Source organism: Elephas maximus, chromosome 6 (assembly GCF_024166365.1).
Source record: "Elephas maximus indicus isolate mEleMax1 chromosome 6, mEleMax1 primary haplotype, whole genome shotgun sequence".
NCBI lineage: Eukaryota > Metazoa > Chordata > Mammalia > Proboscidea > Elephantidae > Elephas > Elephas maximus.
In genome coordinates, this window is record NC_064824.1 from 49,983,328 (window position 1) to 50,000,210 (window position 16,883).

Sequence of the window (16,883 nt, forward strand, 5' to 3'; positions counted from 1 at the left end):
TCATCTCTTTATGTGTATAGCCTACAATTTATCTGTGTTGTAATATTCCATTCAGTTACTTGTGAAGGATATGGCAGGTTAAGTGTGCCTGTGGCTAATAATACGTCTCAGCAACCTCAAAAAGTTTTGGAGTAAACTAAAACCAGTTGTTAATCTACATGCTGTTTCATCATGAATTTGTTATTTATGTTCCCAAATTCAATTCTACCATAAGAGTTACCAGAAAATTACTCTAGTTATATAAGATATAATGAGTCTTTAGTTATATAACTAAATGAGTTTTAAATTTAATGAGTTTTAAATACAGTACTATTACTTAATAATTTAATGTTTTTCAGTTTCCTGATAGGTAAAATGGTAATAATACTTAACAAAATACTTAGATTTGAACTACAAAGAAAACACTACATGTCAAAATATGTAGGACCTACATAAAGAGAATTTATAACTTTAAAATATATCAGAACATGAGGAAGACTGGAAACAAATGAGCTAAAATGCAAAACAAAAATTAGCAAAAGCATTAGAGTAAACCCATAACGTAAGAAAAATGGAACTAGGAAAGATAAGGGCACACACAATGGAGAACACCGCCACCAAAAATTAGAGACAATAACCAGTAACAAAAGTTGGCACTTTGAAAAGATAGACTTACGGTAAAACAAGTTTTAAAACAGTTTTTTTTTTTCTGTTTTCCCTTATTTGCCCATTTTATTTCCCATATTTTCAGTTCTTGATTGCAAGCAACAGAAATCATCTAATCTATCTTTAAAAAAAGGAAGTTTTTTGGAAGATAACAGTGGCTTTCAGAACAGGTGTGTAGGATTCAAAAAAATGCCAGAAGGTCTAGAAGGAGGAAGCACAGGGACTGTTTACCAGCCTGGTTAGAACAATTTAATGAATTCTTGCCATTAGTTCTTACCCTTGCAAGGTCTGCTCAAGGTTCAGAGTTCTTGGAAAGAGTGTCTAGTTGGCTGAGATTATGTCCTGTGCTGTCTTAGTCATCTAGTGCTGCTATAACAGGAAATACCACAAGTGGATGCCTTTAACAAAGAGATTTATTTCTTCACAGTAAAGTAGGCTAAAAGTCCAAATTCAGGGCGTTGGCTCCAGGGGAAGGCTTTCTCTCTCTGTCGGTTCTGGAGAAGGTCTTTGTCCTCAGTCTTCACCTGGTGGAGGAGCTTCTCAGGCACAGGGACCCCAGGTCCAAAGGACACACTCTGCTCCTGGTGCTGCTTTCTTGGGGGTATGAGGTCCCCAAGTCTGCTTGCTTCCCTTTTTTCTCTCTTGAGAAATAAAAGGTGGTGTGGGCCACACCCCAGGGAAACTCCCTTTACCTTGGATCAGGGAGGTGACCTGAGTCAGGGTGGTGTTACAATCCCTCCCTAATCCTCTCAACATAAAATTAGAATCACAGAATGGAGGACAACCATACAACACTGGGAATCAAAGCCTAACCAGGTTGATACACACATTTTGGCGGGGGGTATAATTCAATCCATGACATGTGCCTACCCCTGTTGACTTCTGTAATTGAAGGCAGCACCTGAAGTTCTCTCACCAAAGATATATATAATGGGGAATTGGAATTCTTTTGCTTGGACGAGTGGTTATCGAGCAACCAAAAAAGAAATATATTCACTACAATTCACTGTTTTGGTTAATTTCCGCGCACATACTCTTCATACTTAAACTTCCAAAAGTGCTCATGCCTAACAACAATTATCCCTCATATAAGAGAAAATGCAAGTAACCGGTTTTCCAGTGGGATACAGTCCTAAAATGCCTGAGTCACTATATCCAATGCCAAGGCCAGGACCTTCAGGTTACATGCATTCTTCTAATTTTGCCACATTCTCCTTTTGATATTCTGCAAAGTAGTCATTTTACTACTTACTAATGCAAAGGTCAGAAATGAGATGGGAAATTTGTTAGAATACGTGGAGTATGTTATACATGATGGAGCAAGAAAGTAGAGGTTATTGCCTTATTTAAGCACTGAGTCATGGCCTTCTTGCTTTTTCAGTGCATTCTTAATTGGACAAGAAATGTTATACTGTGTTGAGAATTTTTTTGAAAAAGTAATCATGCAAAGAGATGGGTATATGTATGCTGGACAGGCAAAGAAGTTGTATTCTAGTGAATGTCATTTTTTTATTTCTCAGCTCCAAAACTTCTTTCTTTTGAAGGGCAATTCCTTATTATGTGACTGTGGGAGGCAAGGCTCCACACTGTACCACAGAAATCTAAAAGATTAGACTTCTTTTCTTTTTGCTTGTCTCTGGTGGCTAGTGTATGTAACCTTGATGCCACCAATTGGGTGTTCCTGCCTGAGTAATTTGTGAATGAATGTGAGAATAACTAAGAGACAGTTTAGAATTCATAGCTTTGTCGTTCAGTGGCAGTGACAGTGGTTTCTAGCAGTGTTCATCAGTGGTTGGGCCAATAATACAATCCTAGCCATACTGTTTTGAAACATAACCTTAGCTGTAATTTCTGCTACTAAGCTTCCAGTGATTTCTGTCACTTTATGAGCCTAGTTCATTGGTCTTTCCTTAAATCTATGAATTACTTTATAGCCTTCTAATAAAATTATTTTCTTCTTAAGCTAGCCAAAATTAGATTCAGATTTTTATAACCCAAGAAGCTGTCATGTATCAACTTTCACCATTACTTCACCAGAAAACTCCCTGAAATAACTTTGTTCCACTATGATTTCTGTCACCTGGACTCGTTTCTTATATTACTAATTAAGAAAATTATCATATACTATCCAGCTTTGTTTTATAATGATTTGTCTTCCTAAAGAGTCTTCTAGATTCCTTTTTATATATACAATACCTAAGCTGAAGCATATACACAGCAGGTGCTGGGTAATTGTTTATGACATTTATTGGACACCTAATCTGTGCATAGAGTTAAAAAGTAATATAAAGAAAAACTAATAATTTTGGAAGAAATAACTTCAGTTCTTGTGCATCTTATAAATACATAAACAGACAACAAGAAAACATACCACAAACAGAAACAAGTGTTCCCTATACTGGTACAATACAAAAATTTTTTACAAATACAGAAAAAGTACTAGGAATATATACGTTTTGATTTCCTTTAGGTCTGACCATTAGGAATGCCATCTGACTGTCCAGATAAATGGTGTACAGAAGGGTCAGTCAGAAAATGTACTTTATTCAGCTCTTCATAAGTCAATACATCAGAACAAGCCTCCACAGTAAAGTGTTTTTCAATACTGAGTTACTGGGATAAACACCTAAATTATATAGGAAACTACAGGTCACTTCTCTGGATAAAGGGGTATCCAGAACTATGAGAAGGTCTGTCAGGGATCAGTGCTTAGAATGATAACATTGTTATTTATAATCTGGAAAATGTGCATAACACTAAACTCATTCAGATACTGGAATCTGGAAAAATTCTACAAGAATATCCCAGAAAGGGACCATGGTTTCAGGGGACATCTAAGTCAATTGACATAATAAAATCTATTTTGAAGAGTGGCGTCTGAGGTCTTAAACGCTAGCAAGCAGCCATCTAAGATGCATCAATGGGTCTCAACCCACCTGGATCAGAGGAGAATGAAAAACACAAAGGACACAAGGTAATTACGAGCCCAAGAGACAGAAAGGGCCACACGATCCAGAGACTACATCATCCTGAGACCAGAAAAACTAGATGGTGCCTGGCTACAACCGATGACTGCCCTGACAGGGAACACAACAGAGAACCCCTGAGGGAGCAGGAGAACAGTGGGATGCAGACCCCAAATTCTCATAAAAAGGCCAGACTTAACGGTCTGACTGAGACTAGAAGGATCCTGGTGGTCATGGCCCCCAGACCTTCTGTTGGCCCAGGACAGGAACCATTCCCAAAGCCAACTCTTCAGACATGGATTTGACTGGACAATGGGTTGGAGAGGGATGCTGGCGAGGAGTGAGCTTCTTGGATCAGGTGGACACTTAAGACTATGTTGGCATCTCCTGCCTGGAGGGGAGATGAGAGGGTGGAGGGGGTTAGAAGCTGGCAGAATGGACACGAAAAGAGAGAGTGGAGGGAGGGAGCAGGCTGTCTCATTAGGGGAAGAGTGTGGAGCAAAGTGTTTATGGGTTTTTGTGTGAGAGACTGACTTGTAAACTTTCCCTTAAAGCACAATAGAAATTATTTTTTTAAAAAAATCCCAGAAAGTCCTACAATTGGACAGAAAAATGACAGATGTCCGACAAGATAAATGGGAAAAAATCTAAAATGTGCATGTAAGGGGCCACCTGGAAAATGAAATAAATGGAAATACACACTTTGAACTAAAGTTCTGGCCTCTACTACTCAAGAAAAATAAATGTTTCAAATCCTTGCTAAAAAGATAGATCAAGGAATAGAGTACAACAAGTCTTCAGTATGAAAAGTTTAAGCTTAAGAGTATGTACATTGGTAAAAACAAACCAGACTACTTGAGAGTATGGCCCCCTGACACCCTTTTAGTTCAGTAATGAAGTCACTCCCAAGGTTCATTTTTCAGTCAAAGATTAGACAGGCCCATAAAACAAAATGAGACTAAAGGGGCACACCAGCCCAGGGGCAAGGGCTAGAAGGCAGGAGGGGGCAGGAAAGCTGGTAACAGGGAACCCAAGGTCGAAAAGGGAGAGTTGACAGACACGGGGTTGTTAACCAATGTGATAAAAAAATACGTGTACTAACTTTAATGAGAAAAAAGAGTATGTATGTTGGGGGGAATGAATAGGATTAAAAAAGAATTTCTGTAAATTCCCAATAATTAAGATATTAAAGAACCCTTAGAACTTGTAATCGATGGCAATGGGTTTTTTTTAGAGCTTGTAAATGGCAGTTTTAGAAGGAAAAAAAAATCTGCACACGTTACAAACTTACGAACTCAGATTTCTACCTAGAGGTAGTAAGATGTATTGTTGTTCCCACTCATGGCAACCCCATGTGACAGAGTAGAACTATCTCATAGGGTTTTCTAGGCTGTAATCTTTACGGGAGCAGATTTCCAGGTCTTCCTTCCACAGAACTGCTGCATGGGTTCGAACCAGCAATCCTTCTGTTAGCAGGCAAGTGCTTTGCTCCACCAGAGCTTGTAGGAAGAGGTTGTTGTTGTAGTTAGGTGCCCTCGAGTTAGTTCCGAGTCATAGCGACTCTATGACAGAGGAGAAACTGACCCATAGGGTTTCCAAGGAGTGGCTGGTGAATTTGAACTGCTGACATTTACGGTTAGCAGCCGAGCTCTTAACCAGTACACCACATGAGCTGAAAGTCTAGATAGCTGTGATAAAAGGTTTATAAAACCATATATGATGAATGCTGCAGTTTTTAAAAGTAGAATGCTTCAGAGATATAATTAATGTTTTGGCAGAAAAAAAAAAAGTTCTGGAAAGTAACCAAGAGGTGTTTGTTTGTGTTGGGGGGGGGAGCATTTTTAGTTATGGAAGAGCACTGAACTGATCTTAGCTGCCAACATTTACCCTAACAGCCTTTTCTTTCCAACAAGATTTAGTAACACTGTTCCCTTGTCACCTCCTCCAGTTCTGTACTCCCTGCTCCTTCTCTTCCCAGAAATCAACTTTGTCTTAGACTTGCTTATACGGAATTCACTGCTGAGATGCGCCCATCCTGGACTACATGAGCTCATATTTTCCTTTGCTGTAAAGAAGACGGCAAGACCAGTCACTCAGCAGCTTTGTGTCTGCCCCAGAATGGACCTGAAGATTCAGTTCAGTGTAACATGCCAGGGAAGACATGAATTCCTAAGGGCAGTTCAGTACAAAAAACAAAATCCTGACTTCCCCCAAAACTTTTTGTAGGTGTTGGCTTTGCAGCTGAATTTGTACCGTTTCTTTCTTTCTTTTTTTTTTTCTTTTTAACTACCATCTTAAAATCTGATAGCACAATTCATATGTCAAAAAGATAGGACTTTATATATCTATTTTAGCTAGATACTGAGAAAGTAATTAGTACTCCTGGGTAAGTTATAAGGTTAATTCTTAGTGCTGTATAAATCTAATGAAAATCAGCTTAAGGTAAAAGTCAGTACACTGAATCTAAAAGTATAACGAGACTATAATCTTCCATTTTGCATTAATGCTTACTCTGCTGGATGTTATAAGTTCCTATTGACATAAAATATAGAGTATATGACATTTATTCTACATCAGCTCTTATATAAAATTGTATTTTCAGACTGAGCAAATTTCCTTTCATGTTAATGTTCAGAGGAACAATTAAAGTGAGTCATACTTCTATTTAAATATAGTACAGGCATCCAATATGAAACATTTTATATAATTGATAGAATAAACTGTTTTAAATCAAAAGACCTGCTAGAATGAATCTCTAAAAAGGTTGTTAAAAAACCCTGCTTGATAAGCAAATTGTCATTCATAGCCTAATGACAGGTATACCTCTACTGATACAAATAATGAATGAGAACCACAGAAGTATATTTTGCAAACTGAAATCTTCAGTAATTCCTATTTTTCTGTTTCCCAGTAAGAACTGAACTTTGGTGGCACAGCAGTTAAGAGCTCCAGTTGCTAACCAAAATGATGGCCCTTCAAATCCACCAGCCACTCCTTGGAAACCCTATGAGGTGGTTCTATGCTGTCCTATAGGTTGCTATGAGTCAGAATCAACTTGATGGCAGTGATGTATGTATATTTTTTTCTAATAGACATATGCATACAAAGAAAATCAAGCAGTTATTCATAGGAAACATCTTGTAAAAGGAATTTTAAATAATTTTAGTAAATTACCGCTACCCCAAGCAAGCATACACTGCAACCCAATAATGAAAATCTTAAGCAACTGGAAATTTCTTAGTATTTAAAAAATAAATCTTAAGGATATAGGTAACATAAAGAATACCTCCACCAAAATGGAATATGAGCAGTGAAGTCAAAGGACAAATTTTTAAAGTATATTATAACAAGGCTATTATTATATTTATATATTTTATATTAAGGATATTTTCTAATACAGAAAGAAGAAAAATGTATAGTAAGTGGCTGATGTTGACAGCATGAAGATGGAGGGATGTAGTTATGCTAAAACTGTAGGCAGCACGTTCTCCTTTCTGGAGACAGGTGTTTTATGAAACTTACTTTCCATTAGGCTATATGCATTAAGTGCTTTGACCTGGTAATCCCACTTTTAAGGCTTTATCCTAAATAACCATGTAATATAAAACAGGAAAATCTGTATACACTACAGATACCCTTCATGAGATATAATTTATAAAAATTGATAGGAAATAATGGAAATAACCTAAAAGGCCCACAACCTGATACAGAAACACAGCAGAATATTATACAGCATTTTAAAAATGGTGGTTATGAAGAGGAATAACATAGATGTTGTTATAATATTAAATGAAAAAACTAGGATATAAATTGTATAAAGCTGAATTTCAACTATGGAAGATAAGTGCACAGAAAGAAAATATTAAGGAAATTCACTGAAATAGTGCCAGATTTTCTCTGAGCAGTTAAATTATAGGTGATGTTAACTTCCTCCTTTACAGATTTCTGCATTTTCTGTAAATATATATATATTTTTTTAGTTGGAAAAAATATTTTAAACAATAGGAATAGTAACTAGCTATTTATAGTTGTGAGGATTAAATAAGATACTAGATGTGAAATTCTGTAGCACATAATAAGTGTTTCCTTAGAAAGATAATTAAGAGAAAATGTGGATTCCCTAGTTAGCAATCAGGGTTGCTTTAATTATTGTCAGAAAACAGTAACAAAAATAAATCCCTACATATTGCATAGAATCTAATCCTGTAGCTGTAATTACATCCTCATTCAGGGTTATTCACTGAACAATTGCTTATAATTGGAAAGAGCAGGAAATAACCTAAATGGTTACAACAGGGCAATTGATTCAATAGCTTTTGTTCATCCATGCACTGGAATATTAGACAGCCATTAAGAGGTAGATCTGTAGCACAGTGAAAAAGAAGATGTCTATGATACAATTTTAATTGAAAACTAAGTGGCAAAACAGAATGTATTACAAAATCTAAGTTGCAAGACAGAATATATCGTACTTTTTTCAAGAACAATAAAAAACAAAAATACATTGTGTGTATGTATGTGTATATATATATAAAATGTATATATATATATATATATAGCTCTCATAAAATACTCTTTTAAGAGGCTGAACAAGTGACTGGTAACTGAATCTCTGATCTGAAAATCTGAAAAACACCTCTAGCTAAAGTGCCTGATTGTTTTTAAGATTTTATCTTTTAAAACTGTAAGACATCAGTGATTTATTAAGAATAATAAAGTTGATTCTTTATGTTCTTATCCCAGGGGCCCAGAAGTCTTCTCTGGCTGGGTAATTGTGTAAGGACAGTTTAATGTGCAGCTGCCCTGTGGTAGACCTGTGCTTATCTCCAGGGCCACCTGGAGCCATGGTACTGACCGCTGGCCAACATGGGGATGAAATATGCTAGCTAGTGATCTGTCTTGTAAAGTGCTCTTTGAAGTCGAAAACTCCCCCTGGGGACATTCTGTAGCAGGTTGTCTGCATTGTTTATTGAGAATGTGTAGATTGATGGGTTTAATTATTACACTTAAACACGTAGCCTGAGTTTTGCCATATGACCAGTGCAATATAAATGATCCATCAGTAAACTTGAGCCTTAGCTTCCCTGAGATGAAAATATCTCACACTTATCTTGGTGGTTTGTATTCTGAAGATGAAGCATGTCCCGTGTGACTGAGAGAGGACCTGAAATCTGTGCCTGGGTGTTCTGGGTATTCCTAATGTTTTCCTTTGCTTTCCAGCTCCTCCTGCTGTGTATCCTTTGCCTGTTATAAATATTTTGTGAGTATACCTTGTTAGCCCCATGAGACCTTTCAATTTTCTGACCCAGTATAAATTGTTGCAGTTTTTTTTAAATTACTTTTAGGTTTTTAATATCCAGTGAAGTTGCCTTTATTTTGAATCTTTTATGTTTTAGTAGAAAAAGCATTTGATTGTGGATTGTAAGACCTATTGCTAGTCCTGATTGTGCTACATAGTTGCCATGTGATATTCAGCAAGTCGTTGAACCTCAGATTTCTGAGCTAAAAAATAATGCATATAACCCTAGATGATTTTTGAGGTCCCACAGTATGTCAGCTTGGGTCCTCCGAGAAGCTGATGCCAAGACAGAATTAGAAGTGTAAGAAGTTTATTGGGAGGAAACACCTGGGAAAAGGGTGGGGGCAGGAGGAGACAGGGAGAGTCATCAGACTGAGATGTAATCTATACATGTGAAAGGAGATGGGAAAGGAAGGAGGATTTGGTAATAAAAGCCTCAGACTTTAGCACAACTCTGAAAAGTTTCACCCAGGCCAATGGAAGTCCCAGAACAAAGACTGCTCGTTAGAAGAGTCCTACGTTGGGCAGGAATGGTCTGGCTTTAGTACCTCTGCTGTGGTCCATCATTGGCTAGGAGCAGCCCAGGAGGAGAGTGGCCTCAGCATGAACACTGTGATGGATTACAAAGGTGCAGCAGTTGGTTATCAGCTAGCTACAAATCTCACAGCAGGTTCTCCTTGAAGGATGATCTGAATGACACAGCTCTAGGACTGCTACACTTCCAAGATCAAACATCCTGAGATAATGACAATTCCTCATTTTCATTCCAGAGAGTCTACTCTTAATTTGAGAGGCCTAGGTTTGGAAAGCTGTGTTGTGTCTCCTGCTTGCTTCAACTTGCTCCTTGACATAGTTTTATTTTCTTCCTCCCTCATGCTCCTTCTAGCTGCTTATTCTATAACCCCATCCATCTCCTCCCTCTCTTCTACTAGTGATATGGTAAATCACGGATTGAACTGATTCCCCCCTAAAATATGTGTTGAAATCCTAACCCCTGTACTTGTAAATAGAGGCGCCCTGGTGGTCTAGCAGTTAAAGTGCTTGGTTGCTAACCATAAGATCTGTGGTTCAAACCCAACGGCTGATCCACAGGAGGAAGATGTGGCAGTCTGCTTCTGTAAAGATTTACAGCCTTGGAAACCCTATGGGGCAGTTCTACTCTGTCTTACAGGGCCACTGTGAGTCAGAATTGACGAGTTGGCAGTGGGTTCGTTGGTTAGTACTTGTAAATATGACCCTATTTGAAAATACAGTTATGTGTCTCTTAACATCCAGAATATGTTCTGTGAAATAGAGCGTTATTTGATTTAGATGTTGTATGAGCACCATAGCATATACAGGCTGTCCCCAGGTTATGAATGTCCAACTTGTAGACAATTTGTACTTGAGAATGGATTGCCATAAAGCCTATTATATTAAAAATTTGAGTTAAATACATACAGTGGCTCATAATAATGAATGCACATACTACTTTTTGATGCTCATGAAATCATTGGGCAGTTCAGAAGTGTTTCTTAAGTGTCAGGTCTGATTGGGATTTCTGAACTCTATCATAATGTTATAGGACCACAGACGTATATGTGGCTGGATGCGGCCTGAACAGTCATTACGTGGCTCGTGACTGTAGGCATTTTCTTTTGCTATGCTAATGAGGTCATACCAGAGTAGGGTGGTGTTATGGATTAAATTACATACCCCCAAAAATGTGTGTATTAACTTGGTTAGGCCATGTGTGAGTGTCCTCCATTTTGCGATTCTCCTGTGTGTTATAAATCACAATCTCTGCCTGTGGTTAAAAAGGATTAGGGTGGGATGTAATACCCTTGCACAGGCCACATCCCTGATCCAATGTAAAGGGAGTTTCCCTGGGGTGTGGCCTGCATCACCTTTTATCTCTCAAGAGATGAAAGGAAAGTGAGTAGATAGTTGGGGACTTCATACCACCAAGAAAGCAGTGCCGGGAGCAGAACACGTCATTTGGACCTGAGGTTCTTGTGCTGAGATGCTCCCAGACCAAGGAAAGACTGATAACAAGGATCTTTCTCCAGAACCGACAGAGAAAGAAAGCCGTTCCCTGGAGCCAGCGCCCTGAATTGGGACTTTTAGCCTACTTTACTTTGAAAGCATAAATTTCTCTTTGTTAAAGCCATCCACTTGTGGTATTTCTGTTATAGCAGCACTAGATGACTAAGACAGGTGGGTATACACTTAATTTCTGAGTAACAAAATGAGTGGAATGGACACAGAGACACACACAGGGGAGACATATGAAGGCAGCCATACAGGGCAGATCCACCTATAAGCCCAGGAACTCTTAAGAATTGTTGGCAGCTACTATGAGCTAAAATAGACAAAGAAGTACATCTCACTGGAGCCATGCCCTGAATTCAGAATTGTAGCCTCTTGAACTGTGAAAAAATAAATTTCTCTTCATTAAAGCTACACATTTGTAGTGTTTTTTTTGTTATCTTTTGTTACTAGGTAACCAAGACAGTATGTCAGCCTGCGAGGGCTGGCAGCACCACTTCAGGAACTTTTTTGTAAAGGAGTGCTTCTCCACCTTGGCTGCACATTAGAATCACCTGGGGAGCTTCAAAAACATCCAACGCCCCGTACACACCCTAGGTCAAGTAAATCAAAGTTTCTGGGGTTGGGACCAAGCATAAATATTTTTTAAGGCTTATGGGTGATTTCAGTGGCAGGCAAAGTTAGAAGCACTGCTGCAAGGACCGTAGCCCAAGGGAAAAAGAGTCACAGGCTATATTAACAAAAACGGCTCAATGGTGGTATTTCTTTCTTTCTTTTAGAAAATCATATAACTATTTCTCTTGCCTGCATTTTGAATTAGGAATAGGAAATATTAATATTATCCAATAAGGGCAACACAAAAGTAAAGTTTATACAAAGCATCCCCCACCATTAGTCATGTCAGAGTCTGCCATGCGACATAGTCCAAACTCTTGTTTTCTTACCACATTAAACTATGATTTCCTACTGTTTTGTGTTCCAAGGGAAATTAAGTTTCACTAATAATGAGATTTTTGGTCACTTTGAGACAGAGTTGGTTTCTATAATTTTTGCGGGGGGGGGGGTTGGAGGTTGTATCTTGGTGGAAGAGCTGAATTAGAGTAGTTTTTTCAGCAATTTTGGACAGTTTTAGTTGGGATCTGTTTGTTTGGTTTTCTGCTGTCCAGCATAAGATCACTGCTGTCGAAGACAGATGCTTTTATTAATCATTTTTCATTCAAGTATTTATTGTAAGCCTACTATTATGTGGAGGACACTGTGCTAGTGAGTGATACAAAGATGAATAAAAGATGATAGGTCTGTTAATGTGGGCCATGGCTAATTAATTAATGGAACAGCCTTACAATGAACGTGACTCTAATGTTCAAAGTATAAGATATATATATATATAAAACTACTGCCATCGAGTCGATTCCAATTCATAGCAACCCTATAGGACAGAGTAGAACTGCAAGGAGCGCCAGGAGGATTCGAACTGCTGACCTTTTGGTTAGCAGCCATAGCACTTAACCACTACGCCACCAGGGTTTCCATATATATATTTCATAATAATACTGTTAGGCATTTTTAGTTAATTTTTTTAAATATTTATTTTATTTAAAAAAGTATATATAAGCATATTAAAATTTTTAAAGAATTCACACAAAACTATTAGTGGGTGTGATCTGAAGCAAGGAGGAGGAAACTTTTATATTTTTATATTACTTATATTTTAAAGAGCAGCAAGCCACCCCTTTTCAACATTGGGCTGGAAGTTCCAGCTAGAGCAATAAGGCAAGAAAAAGAAATAAAGGGCATCCAAATTTGTAATGAAAAAGTTAAACTGTCCCTATTTATAGATGATATGATACTATACGTAGAAAACCCAAAAGACTCCACAAGAAAACTACTGGAACTAATAGAAAGATTCAGCAGAGTAACAGGATATGAGATAAACATACAAAAATCAGTTGGATTCCTATACATCAATAAAGAATGATGAAAAGGAAATCATGAAAACAGTACCATTTATAATAGCTCCTAAAAAAAAAAAAAGGAATAAATCTAACCAGGGATGTAAAGGACCTATACAAAGAAAACTGAAAAACACTACCGCAAGAAACCAAAAGATATCTACATAAATGGGAAAACATGCCATGCTCATGGATAGGTAGACTCAACACTGTGAAAATGACAATTCTACCCAAAGCAATTTACAAATACAATGCAGTTTCGATCCAAATACCAACATATTCTTCAAAGAGATGGAAAAATTTATCATTAACTTTATATGGAAAGGGAAAAAGCCCCAGATAAATAAAGCACTATTGAAGAAGAAAAATAAAGTTGGAAGACTACTGTATAGCTACAGTAGTCAAAACAGCCTGGTACTGGTACAACAACAGATACATTGACCAATGGAACAGATTTGAGAACCCAGATGTAAATCCATCCACCTATGGCCACCTGATCTTCAACAAGGGCCCAAAGTCCAACAAATGGGGAAAAGGCAGTCTTTTTAACAAATGGTGCTGGCAAAACTGGGTGTCCATCTGCAAAAAAAATGAAAGAGGACTCATACCTTATACCATATACAGAAACCAGCTCAAAATGGATCAAAGACTGAAATACAAAGCCAAAAACTGCAAAGTTTATAGAAGAAGAAAAAAAAAAGGATCAATGCTAGAGGCCCTAATACATGGCATTAACAGGATACAAATCACAACCAACAATACACAAGCTCCAGAGGATAAGCTAGATAACTGGGATCTTCTAAAAATTAAACACTTATGCTCATCAAAAGACTTCACCAAAAGAATAAAAAGAGAACCTACAGACTGGGGAAAAATTTGGGGCTATGACAAATAAGACAAAGGTCTAACCTCTAAAATCTACAAGAAAATTCAACACCTCTACAACAAAAAGACAAATAATCCAGTTAAAAAATAGGCAAAGGATATGAACAGACACTTCAGCAAAGAAGATATTGAAGAAGCCAACAGACACATGAGGAAATGCTCATGATCTCTAGCCATCAGAGAAATGCAAATCAAAACCACCATGAGTTACCATCTCACCCTGGCATTACTGGCACGAATGAATAAAACAGAAAATAACAAATGATGGAAAGGCTGCTGGGAGATTGAAACTCTTATGTACTGCTGGTGGGAATGTAAAATGATACAACCATTTTGGAAAATGATATGGTGCTTCCTCAGAAAGCTAGAAATAAAAATACCATATGATCCAGCAATCCCACTCCTAGGAATACATCTTAGAGAAATAAGAGTTATCACATGAATAGATATATGTAAACCCATGTTCATTGCAGCACTGTTCACAATAGCAAAAAGTGGAAACAACCTAGATGCCCATCAACAGATGAATGGGTAAACAAACTGTGGTACACACACACAATGGAGTATTATGTAATGCTAAAGAACAACGATGAATCTGTGAAGCATCACATAACATGGATGCATCTGAAGGACATTATGCTGAGTGAAATAAGTCAATCACAAAAGGACAAATATTGTATGAGACCACTACTGTAAAAGCTCATGAAAAGGTTTACATACAAAAAGAAACAATCTTTGATGGTTACAAGGGTGGGGAGGAGTGCAGTTGGAAAAACACTCAATAGACAATAGAAGTGGTAACTTTGGTAAAGGGTAAGACAATACACAATACTGGGGAAGCCAGCACAGCCTGTACAAGGGAGGGCCATGGTAGCTCCATAGACACACCCAAACTCCCTGAGGGACCAAATTGCTGGGCTGAGGACTATGGGGACCATGGTCTCAGGGAACATCTAGCTCAATTGGCACAACAGAGTTTATAAAGAAAATTTTCTGCATTCTACTTTGGTGAGTAGCGTCTGGGGTCTCAAAAGCCTCTAAGAGGCCATCTAGGACACTCCACTAGTCTCACCCCTTCGGGAGCAAGGAAGAATGAAGAAAACTAAAGACACAAGGGAAAGATTAGTCCAAAGGACTAATGGACTACATCTACCATGGCCTGCACCGGATTGAGTCCAGTACAACTAGATGGTGCCTAGCTACCACCATTGACTGCTCTGGCAAGGATCACAATAGAGGTTCCTGAACAGAGCTGGAGAAAAATGTAGAACAAAATTCTAACTCAAAAAGAAAGACCAGACTTGCTGGCCTGACAGAGACTGGAGAAACCCGGAGAGTATGGCCCCCAGACACCCTTTCAGCTCAGTAATAAAAGTCATTCCTGAGGTTTACCCTTCAGCCAAAGATTGGACTCAAACTCATTGCCGTCAAGTTGATTCCAACTCATAGCAACACTACAGGACAGAGTAGAACTGCCCCATAGAGTTCCAAGGAGCACCTGGTGGATATGAACTGCTGCCCTTTTGGTTAGCAGCAGTAGCACCTAACCACTACACCACCAGGGTTTCTGGACAGGCCCATAAAACAAAATGAGACTAAAGGGGCACACCAGCCCAGAAACAGGGGATAGAAGGCAGGAGGGAATGGACACGCTCATAATAGGGAACCCAAGATTGAGATGGGAGAGTGTTGACACATCGTGGGGTTGTTAACCAATGTCATAGAACAATGTGTGTACTGACTGTTTAATGAGAAACTAGTTTGTTCTGTAAACCTTCATCTAAAGTACAATAAAAAAAATTTTTTAAAAAGGGCAGCAGGATTATAAGTAACTACGCATGGGTTGGGTTTTGTTTTTTGTTGTTTTTAATAAAAGTATCTATAAAAGACAGAAGTCTATTTCTTCAAGGAATTGAGAAAAATTTGAAGATGTTTTAATAAAGGTTTTTGGCAATGAATTCAAAGGTTGTCTTCCTGGTTTCCCAGTAATATGAGAAGATGAAAAAATGTAATTTAATAGCCCTTATACTTTCCTGGCTGCTTTGGTTTGAAACAGTGGCCCTGCACTTAAAAAATCTATTAACTTTTTAAAAATACAAACATCAAATTGTACAAATCCAAGAAGAAAACATTTCTTTCAGCTCATTTGCTGCAAACTGATCTCAAAGAACACCAAAAGACTCTTTTAAAGACACTGTATCAGTCAGAGTTCCACAACAGAAACAGAACCAAAGGTACCTCTGTGTATACCTGTATCCCTATTTATCTGTCTACCTGTCTGTCTGTTATACAGGCCAGTATATGGGGGTCGCTGCGTTGAAATCAACTCAAAGGCACCTAACAACATCTGTTACATAGGCCTGCCCTATTGATTTTGGGTTTACCCAGCCAGTCCCCACGATCCTGTAAACCAATTTGTTGAAATCAATCTCTTTCTCTCTCTTCTCTCTGGCAGATTAGATAGATAGATCGATAATATATACATACAGAAGAAGAGATTAAAGGTGTCTGTAAAGGATATGCCATATTTTTGCACAAATAATGCGAGTCTTCTGTGTGTGTTTGCTGGCCAAGTTCTCCCTCTGTGAGGTGTTTTTGAAAATGCACTATGCTAATTTTTTTACAGCAACATGTGGAAGAAGATTGACTTGGTGGCACTTGTGAGGGTGCCCCATGGGGAGAGGGCACAGCCGGCAAACAAACAGAAGGTGGCATTATTTGTGTAAAAATACAGTATATAGAGAGAACTGGCTTACAGGATTGTGAGAACTGGCTAGGCAAGTATAAAATCCATAGGACAGGGCATCAAGAAGGGCAGGCTGGGAAACTCTCAAGTAGAATTTCAGTCCAGAGGTAGAATTTCTTCTTGCTCAAGGAAACCTCAGTTTTGCTCTGAAGGCCTTTCAACTGATTGGATAAGGCCCACTCAGATTATCAAGGATAATCTTTACTTAAGGCCAACTGATTGTAGATGTAAATCACATCTACCAAATACCTTCACAGCAATACCTGGATTAGTGTTTGGTTGGAACAACTGGGACTCTACCCAAGCCAAGTTGACGGACAAGACTGACAATTAGACACCATTTTATTTCATGTAAATACATT